Source organism: Leopardus geoffroyi, chromosome C2 (assembly GCF_018350155.1).
Source record: "Leopardus geoffroyi isolate Oge1 chromosome C2, O.geoffroyi_Oge1_pat1.0, whole genome shotgun sequence".
Taxonomy (NCBI): domain Eukaryota; kingdom Metazoa; phylum Chordata; class Mammalia; order Carnivora; family Felidae; genus Leopardus; species Leopardus geoffroyi.
In genome coordinates this window covers 56226984-56236975 of record NC_059333.1, presented here as the reverse complement: position 1 = coordinate 56236975, position 9992 = coordinate 56226984, and the positions used below count along the sequence as shown (strand labels likewise).

Below are 9992 nucleotides of genomic sequence, written 5' to 3'. Positions count from 1 at the left end.
ATGGAAAGGATAATTGAATCTGGACAATATGAGACCTTTACATCAAAGGGATATAGCAGTGTTTTTCCCAGTATCATCTATTAGTAATCCCCATTTGCTGCTTTTCAAATCAGAAGTTGTAACATATCTCCAGGCATAATTTCTGCAGGCTACTATACAAACAATTATCAGTCACTTCCTTTAAGGCTATTTAAATTGATCTTCGGATGTCAAAGGACCTCCACCAACCCCTCATTGACTGCTGAACTTTATCATTAGCGATCTCCATCAGGTTTTTGAAGTACTCCCTTACTATAAAATGTGCATTTTAACATCCATTGTAAAAGTCTGCCGTAGCATCTTGCAGCATCTCCAACACTATCAATTGTTTGGCATTCATCAGCCATAAAGAGTTCACACTGCTCAACAAAACATGAAATAATGGCAGAAATAAAGATCATGTCAGAGTAAGCAAATCAATTGGCTCGGAGCATATGATATTGCTTGCTCTGTGTGTTGGTTGATGGGTCATGAGAAAAACTATATATTAATTTTACTGCTCAGTGGAGTAATAAATACATTCTTCTCTTAAAAAATATAAAATTATTTCTGAGACAAACAGCTTATAACAAACCAGCAGTATACAGGATGGCACAAGATGAGCAATGTGCTTATAGAAAGTGTAACTGAGTCAGAGAGACTGAGAACTGGCCCAAGGCCACTTTCCTAGGATCAGAGCCAGAATTTAAACCCAAGTCTGCCTTGCTTGTGATAGATGTTCTTTTCACTGCACCATTCTCCCTCTCTGTAGTACTTACCACATGCTATTGTAATCATTACTTTTTTTTTTTTTATAAAACTATCTCCTTTTTGAGGTTGAGGAAATCTTTTTTTTTTTAATTTTTATTTAAATTCTAGTTAGCTAACATATAGTGTAATATTGTTTACAGGAGTAGAACTTAATGATTCATCACTTACATACAACACCCAGTTCTCAATACAAGTGCCCTCCTTAATGCCCATCACTCATTTAGCCCATCCCTTACCCACTTCCCTCCAGCAACCTTCAGTTTGTTCTCTTTTGTAAAGTGTTATTGTTTCTCTCTCTCCTTCCCTCTCTCTTTCTCTCTTTCTGTCTCTCTTCCCCCTTCCCATATGTTCATCTGTTTTGTTTCTTAAATTCCACATAGGAGTGAAATAATATGGTACTTGTCTTTCTTTGACTGATTTATTTTGTTTAGCATAATACACTCTAGCTCCATCCATGTCATTGCAAATGGCAAGATTTCATTCCTTATGAAGGCTAAGTAATATTCCATTGTGTGTGTGTGTATGTATGTGTGTGTGTGTATATATATATATATGTGTGTACACATCTTCTTTATCCATTCATCAGTTGATTGACATTTGGGCTCTTTCCATACTTTGGCTATTGTTAATAATGCTCCTATAAATATCAGGGTACATGTACCCCTTCAATTCTGTGTTTTTGTATCCTTTGGGTAAATACCTAGTGGTGTAATTGCTGGGTCATAGGGTAGTTCTATTTTTAACTTTTTGAAGAACCTCCATGTTGTTTTCCTGAGTGGTTGCACCAGTTTTCATTCCCACTAAAAGTACAACAGGTCCTCTTTCTCCTCATCCTCCCCAACACCTGTTGTTTCTTGTGTTGTTAATGTTAGCCATTCTGACAGGTGCGAGGTAGTATCTCATCATGGTTTTAATTTGTATTTCCCTGATGATGAGAGATGTTGAGCATCTTTTCATGTGTCTGTTGGCCATCTGGATGTCTTCTTTGGATAAATGTCTATTCATGTCTTTTGTCCACTTCTTCACTGGATTATTCATTTTTTGAGTGTTGAATTTGTTAAGTTCTTTTTTTAAAAAATATAATTTATTGTCAAATTGGCTTACATACAACACCCCGTGCTCATCCCAACAAGTGCCCTCCTCAATGCTCATCACCCACTTTCCCCCACCCCCCATCAACCCTCAGTTTGTTCTCTGTATTTAAGAGTCTCTTATGGTTTGCCTCCTTCCCTCTCTGTTTGTAACTATTTTTTCCTCTTCCTTTCCCCCATGGTCTTCTGTTAAGTTTCTCAAGATCCACATATGAGTAAAAACATATGATATCTGTCTTTCTCTGACTTATTTCACTTAGCATAATACCCTCCAGTTCCATCCATGTTGCTGCAAATGGCATGATTTTATTCTTTCTTATTGACAAGTAGTATTCCATTGTGTGTGTGTGTGTGTGTGTGTGTGTGTGTGTGTGTGTATACCATATCTTCTTTATCCATTCATCAATTGATGGACATTTAGGCTCTTTCTGTAATTTGGCTATTGTTGAAAGTGCTGCTATAAACATAGGGGTACATGAGCCCTTGTGCATCAGCACTCCTGTAGCCCTTGGGTAAATACCTAGCAGCGCTGTTGCTGGGTCATTGGGTAGTACTATTTTTAATTTTTTGAGGAACCTTCACACTGTTTTCCAGAGTGGCTGCACCAATTTGCATTCTTAACAACAGTGCAAGAGGGTTCCTGTTTCTCCACATCTTCACCAGCATGTATAGTTTACTGATTTGTTCATTTTAGCCACTCTGACTGGTGTGAGGTGGCATCTCAGTGTGGCTTTGATTTGTATTTCCCTGATGAGGAGTGGCGTTGAGCATCGTTTCATGTGTCTGTTGCCAATCTAGATGTCTTCTTTGGAAAAGTGTCTATTCATGTCTTCTGCCCATTTCGTCACTGGATTTTATGTTTTTCAGTTATGGAATTTGGTGAGTTCTTCAAAGATTTTGGATACTGTCCCATTAACCAATATGTCATTTGCAAATATCTTTTCCCATTCTGTTGGTTGCCTTTTAGTTTTGTTGATTGTTTCCTTTCCAGTGTAGAAGGTTTTTATCTTGATGAGGTCTCAGTAGTTCATTTTTGCTTTTAATTCCCTTGCCTTTGGAGATGTGTCGAGTAAGAAATTGCTGCAGCTGAGGTCAAAGAGGTTGTTGCCTGATTTCTCCTCTAGGGTTTTGAGGGTTTCCTGTCTCACATTTAGGTCTTTCATACATTTTGAGTTTATTTTTGTGTATGGTGTAAGAAAGTGGTCTGGTTTCATTCTTCTACATGTTGCTGTCCAGTTTTCCCAGCACCGTTTGCTAAAGAGACTTTTTTCCATTGGATGTTCTTTCCTACTTTGTCAAAGATTAGTTGGCCATACTTTTGTGGGTCCAATTCTGGAGTCTCTATTCTATTCTGTTGGTCTATGTTTCTGTTTTTGTGCCAATACCATACTGTTTTGATGATTCCAGCTTTGTAGTTGAGGCTATTTGGGGTCTTTTGTGGTTCCATACAAATTTTAGGATTGCTTGTTCTAGCTTTGAGAAGAATGCTGGTGCAATTTTGATTGGGATTGCATTGAATATGTGGATTGCTTTGGGTAATATTGACATTTTAACAATATTTATTCTTTCAATACATGAGCATGGAATGTTTTTCCATTTCTTTGTATCTTCTCCTACTTCCTTCATAAGTTTTCCATAGTTTTCAGCATATAGATCTTTTACATCTTTGGTTAGGTTTATTCCTAGGTATTTTGTGGTTCTTCATGCAGTTGTAAATGGGATCAGTTTCTTTATTTCTCTCTGTTGCTTCATTATTGGTGTATAAAAATGCAATCGATTTCTGTACATTGATTTTGTATTGTGCAACTTTGCTGAATTCACACATCAGTTCTAACAGTCTTTTGGTGGAGTCTTTTGGGTTTTCCATGTAGAGTATCATGCAAAAAGTGAAAGTTTGACTTCTTCTTTGCCAATTTGGATGTCTTTTATTTCATTTGGTTGTATGATTGCTGAAGCCAGGACTTCCAACACTATGTTAAACAACAGCAGTGAGAGTGGACATCCCTGTCATGTTCCTGATCTCAGGGGGAAAGCTCTCAATTTTTCCCCACTGAGGATGATATTAGCTGTGGGCTTTTCATATGTGGCTTTTATGATGTTCAGGTATGTTACTTCTGTCCCAACTTTCTTGAGGATTTTTTAAAGAAAGTATGCTGTATTTTGTTAAATGTTTTTTTCTGCATCTATTGACAGGATCATATGGTTCTTAACCTTTCTTTTATTAATGTGATATATCACATTGATTGATTTGCAAATATTGAACCAGCCCTGAAGCCCAGGAATGAATCCCACTTGATCATGGGGAATAATTCTTTTTATAAGCTGTTGAATTCGATTTGCTAGTATCCTGTTGAGAATTTTTGCATCCGTGTTCATCAGGTTTCTGGTCTGTAGTTCTCCTTTTTGTGTGTGTGGGATCTCTGTTTGGTTTGGAAATCAAAGTAATGCTGGCTTCATAGAATGAGTCCAGAAGTTTTCCTTCCATTTCTATTTTTTGGAAGAGCTTGAGAAGGATAGGTATTAACTCTGCTTTAAATGTCTGGTAGAATTCCCCAGGGAAGCCATCTGGTCCAGGACTCTTACTTGTTGGGAGATTTTTGATAACTGGTTCAATTTTTTTACTACTTATAGGTCTGTTCAAATTTTCTGTTTCTTCCTGTTTGAGTTTTGGCAGTGTGTGAGCGTTTAGGAATTTGTCCATTTCTTCCAGGTTGTCCAGTTTGTTGGCATATAATTTTTCATAGTATTCTCTGAAAATTGCTTGTATTTCTGAGGGATTGGTTATAATAAATCCATTTTCATTCATGATTTTATCTATTTGGGTCCTTTCTCTTTTCTTTTTGAGAAGCCTGGCTAGAGGTTTATCAATTTTGTTTATTTTTTCAAAAAACCAACTCTTGGTTTTATTGATCTGTTCTACTATTGTTGTTTTTTTAATTATTATTCTATATTGTTGATTTCTGCTCTGGTCTTTATTATTTCTCTTCTTCTGTTGGATTTGGGACTTCTTTGCTGATCTGTTCCTAGTTCCTTCAGCTGTGCTGTTAGATTTTGTATTTGGGATTTTTCTTGTTTCTTGAGATAGGCCTAAATTGCAATGTATTTTCCTCTTAGGGCTGCCTTTCCTGCATCCCAAAGGGTTTGGATTGTTGTGTTTTCATATTCATTTGTTCCCATATATTTTTAAATTTCTCTTCAATTGCCTGGTTGACCCATTCCTTCTTTAGTAGGATGTTCTTTAACCTCCATGCATTTGGAGGTTTTCCAGACTTTTTCCTGTGGTTGATTTCAAGTTTCATAGCATTGTGATCTGAAAGTGTGGATGTTATGATCTCAATTCTTTTATATTTACTGAGGGCTGTTTTGTGACCCAGTATGTGATCTATCTTGGAGAATGTTCCGTGTGCACTGAAGAAAGTATATTCTGCTGTTTTAGGATGAAAAGTTCTAAATATATCTGTCAAGTCCATCTGGTCCAGTGTATCATTCAGGACCATTGTTTCTTTATTGATTTTCTGTCTAGATGATCTATCCATTGTTGTAAGTGGAGTATTAAAGTCCCCTGCAACTACCACATTCTTACCAATAAGATTGTTTATCTTTGTAATTAATTGTTTTATATATTTGGGTGCTTCTGAATTTGGTGCATAGACATTTATAATTGTTAGCTCTTCTTGATGGAATTACCCTGTAATTATTATATAATGCCCTTCTTCATCTCATGTTACAGCCTTTAGTTTAAAATCTAGTTTGTCTGATATATGTATGGCTACTCCAGCTTTCTTTTGACTTCCTGTAGCACGATAGATAGTTCTCCATCTCCTCACTTTCAATCTGAAGGTGTCCTCAGGTCTAAAACGGGTCTCTTGTAGAGAGCAAATAGATGGGTCTTGTTTTTTTATCCATTCTGATACTCTATGTCTTTTGATTGGAGCATTTAGTCCATTTACATTCAATGTTATTATTGAAAGATACGGGTTTAGAGTCATTTTGTTTTCTGTTGGTTTCATGCTTGTAGTGATGTCTTTTGTCCAGTGTGGTCCTTGCAACATTTCACTCACAGAATCCCCCTTAGGATCTCTTGTAGGGTTGGTTTATTGGTGATGAATTCCTTCAGTTTTTGTTTGTTTGGGAAAACCTTTATCTGTCCTTCAATTCTGAATGACAGACTTGCTGGATAAAGGATTCTTGGCTGCATATTTTTCCTGTTCATCACATTGAAAATTTCCTGCCATTCCTTTCTAACCGGCCAAGTTTCAGTAGATAGGTCTGCTGCTACTTTTATGCATCTACCCTTGTAGGTTAAGACCCATTTATCCCTAGCTGCTTTCAGAACTCTCTCTTTATCTTTGTATTTTGCCAGTTTCACTATGAGATGTTGTGTAGAAGATCGATTCAAGTTATGTGTGAAGGGAGTTCTCTGTGCCTCCTGGATTTCAATGTTTGTTTCTTTCCCCAGATTGGGGAAGTTCCTAGCTATGACTTGTTCAAGTACACCTTTGGCACCTTTCTCTCTCTTCTTCTTCTGGAACTCCTGTGATACAGATATTGTTCTGTTTCATTGACTCACTTAGTTCTCTAATTCTCCCCTTGTGATCCAGAATTTTTTAATCTCTCTTTTTCTCAGCTTCCTCTTTTTCCATAATTTTACCTTCTAATTCACCTATTCTCCCCTCTGCCTCTTCAATCCTCACTATGACCGCCTCTATTTTATTTTGCACTTCATTTCTTGCATTTTTAAATTCATCATGGCTATTTATTAGTCCCTTGATCTCTGTAGCAATAGATTCTCTGCTGTCTTCTATGCTTTTTTCAAGCCCAGTGATTAATCTTGTGACTACTATTCTAAATTCTTGTTCAGTTATATTGTTTATATCTGTTTTGATCAATTCCTTAGCTGTCATTTCTTCCTGGAATTTCTTTTGAGGAGCATTCTTCCATTTTATCATTTTGGCTAGTTTTTGTCCCTTATGTGATTTATTTATTTATTTATTTATTTATCTTTTAAATATTTTTTAAATGTTTATTCTTGAGAGAAAGAGAGTGTGAGCAGGAGAGGGGCAGAGAGAGAGGGAGGCACAGAATCTGAAGCAGGTTAAAGGCTCTGAGCTGTCAGCACAGAGCCTGATGTGGGGTTTGAACTCATGCGTGGCAAGATCATTACCTGTGCTGAAGTCAGATGCTTAACTGACTGAGCCACCCAGGCACCCTGTCCCTTATGTGTTTTAAAAGCTTGTTATGTGCCCTGCACCTGTGAACACTACTATATTAAAGAGGGGTCAAGGGGTGCCTGGGTGGCTCAGTTGGTTAAGCTCAGGTCATGATCTCACGGTCCATGAGTTCGAGCCCCGCGTCGGGCTCTGTGCTGACAGCTCAGAGCCTGGAGCCTGTTTCAGATTCTGTGTCTCCCTCTCTCTGATCCTCCTCTGTTCATGCTCTGTCTCTCTCTGTCTCAAAAATAAATAAAACGTTAAAAAAAAAAAGAGGGTCACACACTGTCCAGGGGCTGGCCCTTCAGGAGTTGTTTTTTGGAGAGTGTTAGTTGCTCTCTGTTGTTGTGACTATGGTTACTTTATTCCCCTACTCATAGTGATGTTTTGGACCCTCCACCAGGTGTGCTTTGATTTTTCATTGAAGTAGCCCTGGAAAGGAAAACAACAGACAAACAAAAACCAAACAGAAAACAAAAACATGCAAACACACAAACCAAAACAAAACAAAACAAAAACAAAAACAAAAATAAAAAACCAGAAACACTAGGTACAAGTAAACAATGGGGTAGTGGCAGTGTTGATGGAAGAGGCCTTATCCCATACAAAGAGAGAAATGACAGGGACAGGGAAAAAGAAAGAATAAAAACTGACCATAGAAACTATATGGCTTAATCCAGGGAGAAAGGAAAATAAAGAAGGAGGCGGGGAAAGAGAAGAAGAAAGTCAAGTTATCCAAACAGAGAAACTATATGGCTTAATCCAGACAGAGAGAAAGGAAAATTAAGAAGGAGGTGGGGAAAAAGAAAAGAAGATAAAGTTGTCTGGACAGAGAAGCTATATGGCTTAATCCAGAGAGGGAGAAAGGAGAATAAAGAAGGAGGTGTGGAACGTGTATCAAGAGAATGGATTAATTATGTGTGCTTAAACAAACCAACAACCAGAGTAACCAGACTAGAGGACAGAAGAGATAAGAAGGAGAAAAGGAAGGAAGAATGTATCTATATAATAAGAATTTCTTTTTTTTTTTTTTTTTTTTTTTTTTTCAACGTTTATTTATTTTTGGGACAGAGAGAGAGCATGAACGGGGGAGGGGCAGAGAGAGAGGGAGACACAGAATCGGAAACAGGCTCCAGGCTCTGAGCCATCCGCCCAGAGCCCGACGCGGGGCTCGAACTCACGGACCGCGAGATCGTGACCTGGCTGAAGTCGGACGCTTAACCGACTGCGCCACCCAGGCGCCCCATGAATTTCTGAGAATTAAACAAGGCAATGCGCACAGGTCTGGAGGAGGGGCCGTCTGGTTCCTCAGCGGCTGTCCCACTGCAGTAGATACTCAGTTACCAGGCTCGGAGGGGCGTGGTTTGGTGTAGGCAGGTCCCGCCTCCCCTGTGGGTGGGCTGTCCAATCCCCGAGTCCCTATTTTGGTGGTGGTGGTGGGGAGAAAAGTTGCGACCTTCCCAGTCTCTCTTCCACAGACCCCGTGTCCCAAACCACTCTGTTTGAGCTGTCCTCACTGTGCTGCAGGTGCAAATGAGGCAGTTTGTCTTGCTCTGCCAACTCCTGTGCCTGGCACTTGGCTGGGATTCAAACTCTTGCTCGCTGCACCCTGGTACTCAGGAGGCACAGTTCTGTGGGGCCCAATATGTGGTCCGGGGACAAGATCTGCAGCACTCCAGGGAGGGGATCGCTTTCTCCTACTGTGGACTGTGCCCCTGACCTAGCCATTGAGCCTGGGGCTGGCTCCCATCCTCCCCAGGTGTGTGATCTGGACAGCCAGCCCCAGTCCCAAGAAAGACCCACAGAGATTGGATCTTTCTCTGTCACTGTCCGAGGTTTTTCTCTTGTCCAGATACAGTCCCATGCTTCCCCAGCTACTCTGTCTCTTCCCTTTGTCTCTCCACAGAAGCAGACCCCTCTTGTCTGTTCGTTTTATCTCTCCCAGTTCACAATCTTGCACCTATGGCCCGTCAGGTTGTCCTGGTGGGTCCCTGGAAGCACAACTGTCTCTTTTCCTCCTGGATTCTTGGGATTCAAAGTCCTTTGGTTTCAATGCTTCTTTGAGAGAAGAGGCAAGTTCAGATCCCCCTACTTCTCCACCACGTTGGCCCCTCCTCTGAATTTGGTAAATTCTTTATACATTTTGGATACTAACCCTTTATCTGATATGTTATTTACAAATATCTTCTCCCATTCCACAGGCTGTCTTTTAGTTTAGCTATTTCCTTCACTGTGCAGAAGTTTTTTGTTTTTTAAGTTTATTTACTTATTTTATGAGTGAGAGAGTACATGCATGAATGCACCAGTAGGGGAGGAGCAGAGAAAGAGGGAGAGAGAATCCCAAGCAGGCTCCATGCTGTCAGCTCAGAACTGACATGGGGCTCGATCTCACAAACTAGGACATCATGACCTGAGCCAAAATCAAGAGTCAGACATTTAACTGAGTGAGCCACTCAGGCACCCTTCCATGTGTAGAAGCTTTTATCTTGGTGAAGTCCCAGTTCATGTTTGCTTTTGTTTCCCTTGTCTCCAGAGACATGTCTAGTAGAAGTTGCTATGATTGAGGTCAAGAGGTTGCTGCTTATGTTCTTCTCTAGGATTTTGATAGTTTCCTGTCTCACATTTAGAATTTATTTCTGTGTATGGCGTAAGAAAGTGGTCCAGTTTCATTCTTCTGCACATTGCTGTCCAGTTTTTCCAACACCATTTGTGGAAGAGAATGTCTTTTTTCTGTTGGATATTCTTTCCTGCTTTGTCAAAGATTAGTTGACCATATAGTTGTGGGTCCATTTCTGTGTTTTCTATTCTGTTCCATTGATCTATGTGTCTGGTTTTATGCCAGTAGCATACTGTTTTGATGATGACAGCTTTGTAATACAGCTTGAAGTCCAGGATTGTGATG

General features: G+C 39.5%; 1 long non-coding RNA gene across 1 annotated transcript; it reads left to right on the top strand.

Annotated features, from left to right (window-relative positions):
- The first annotated feature begins 2834 nt into the window (after positions 1–2834).
- On the top strand, positions 2835–9699 carry LOC123576105. The gene is made up of 3 exons (XR_006701164.1): positions 2835–2872; positions 7641–7646; positions 9566–9699. It is a non-coding gene; the product is annotated as an uncharacterized LOC123576105 (long non-coding RNA).
- The last annotated feature ends 293 nt before the right edge of the window (positions 9700–9992 follow it).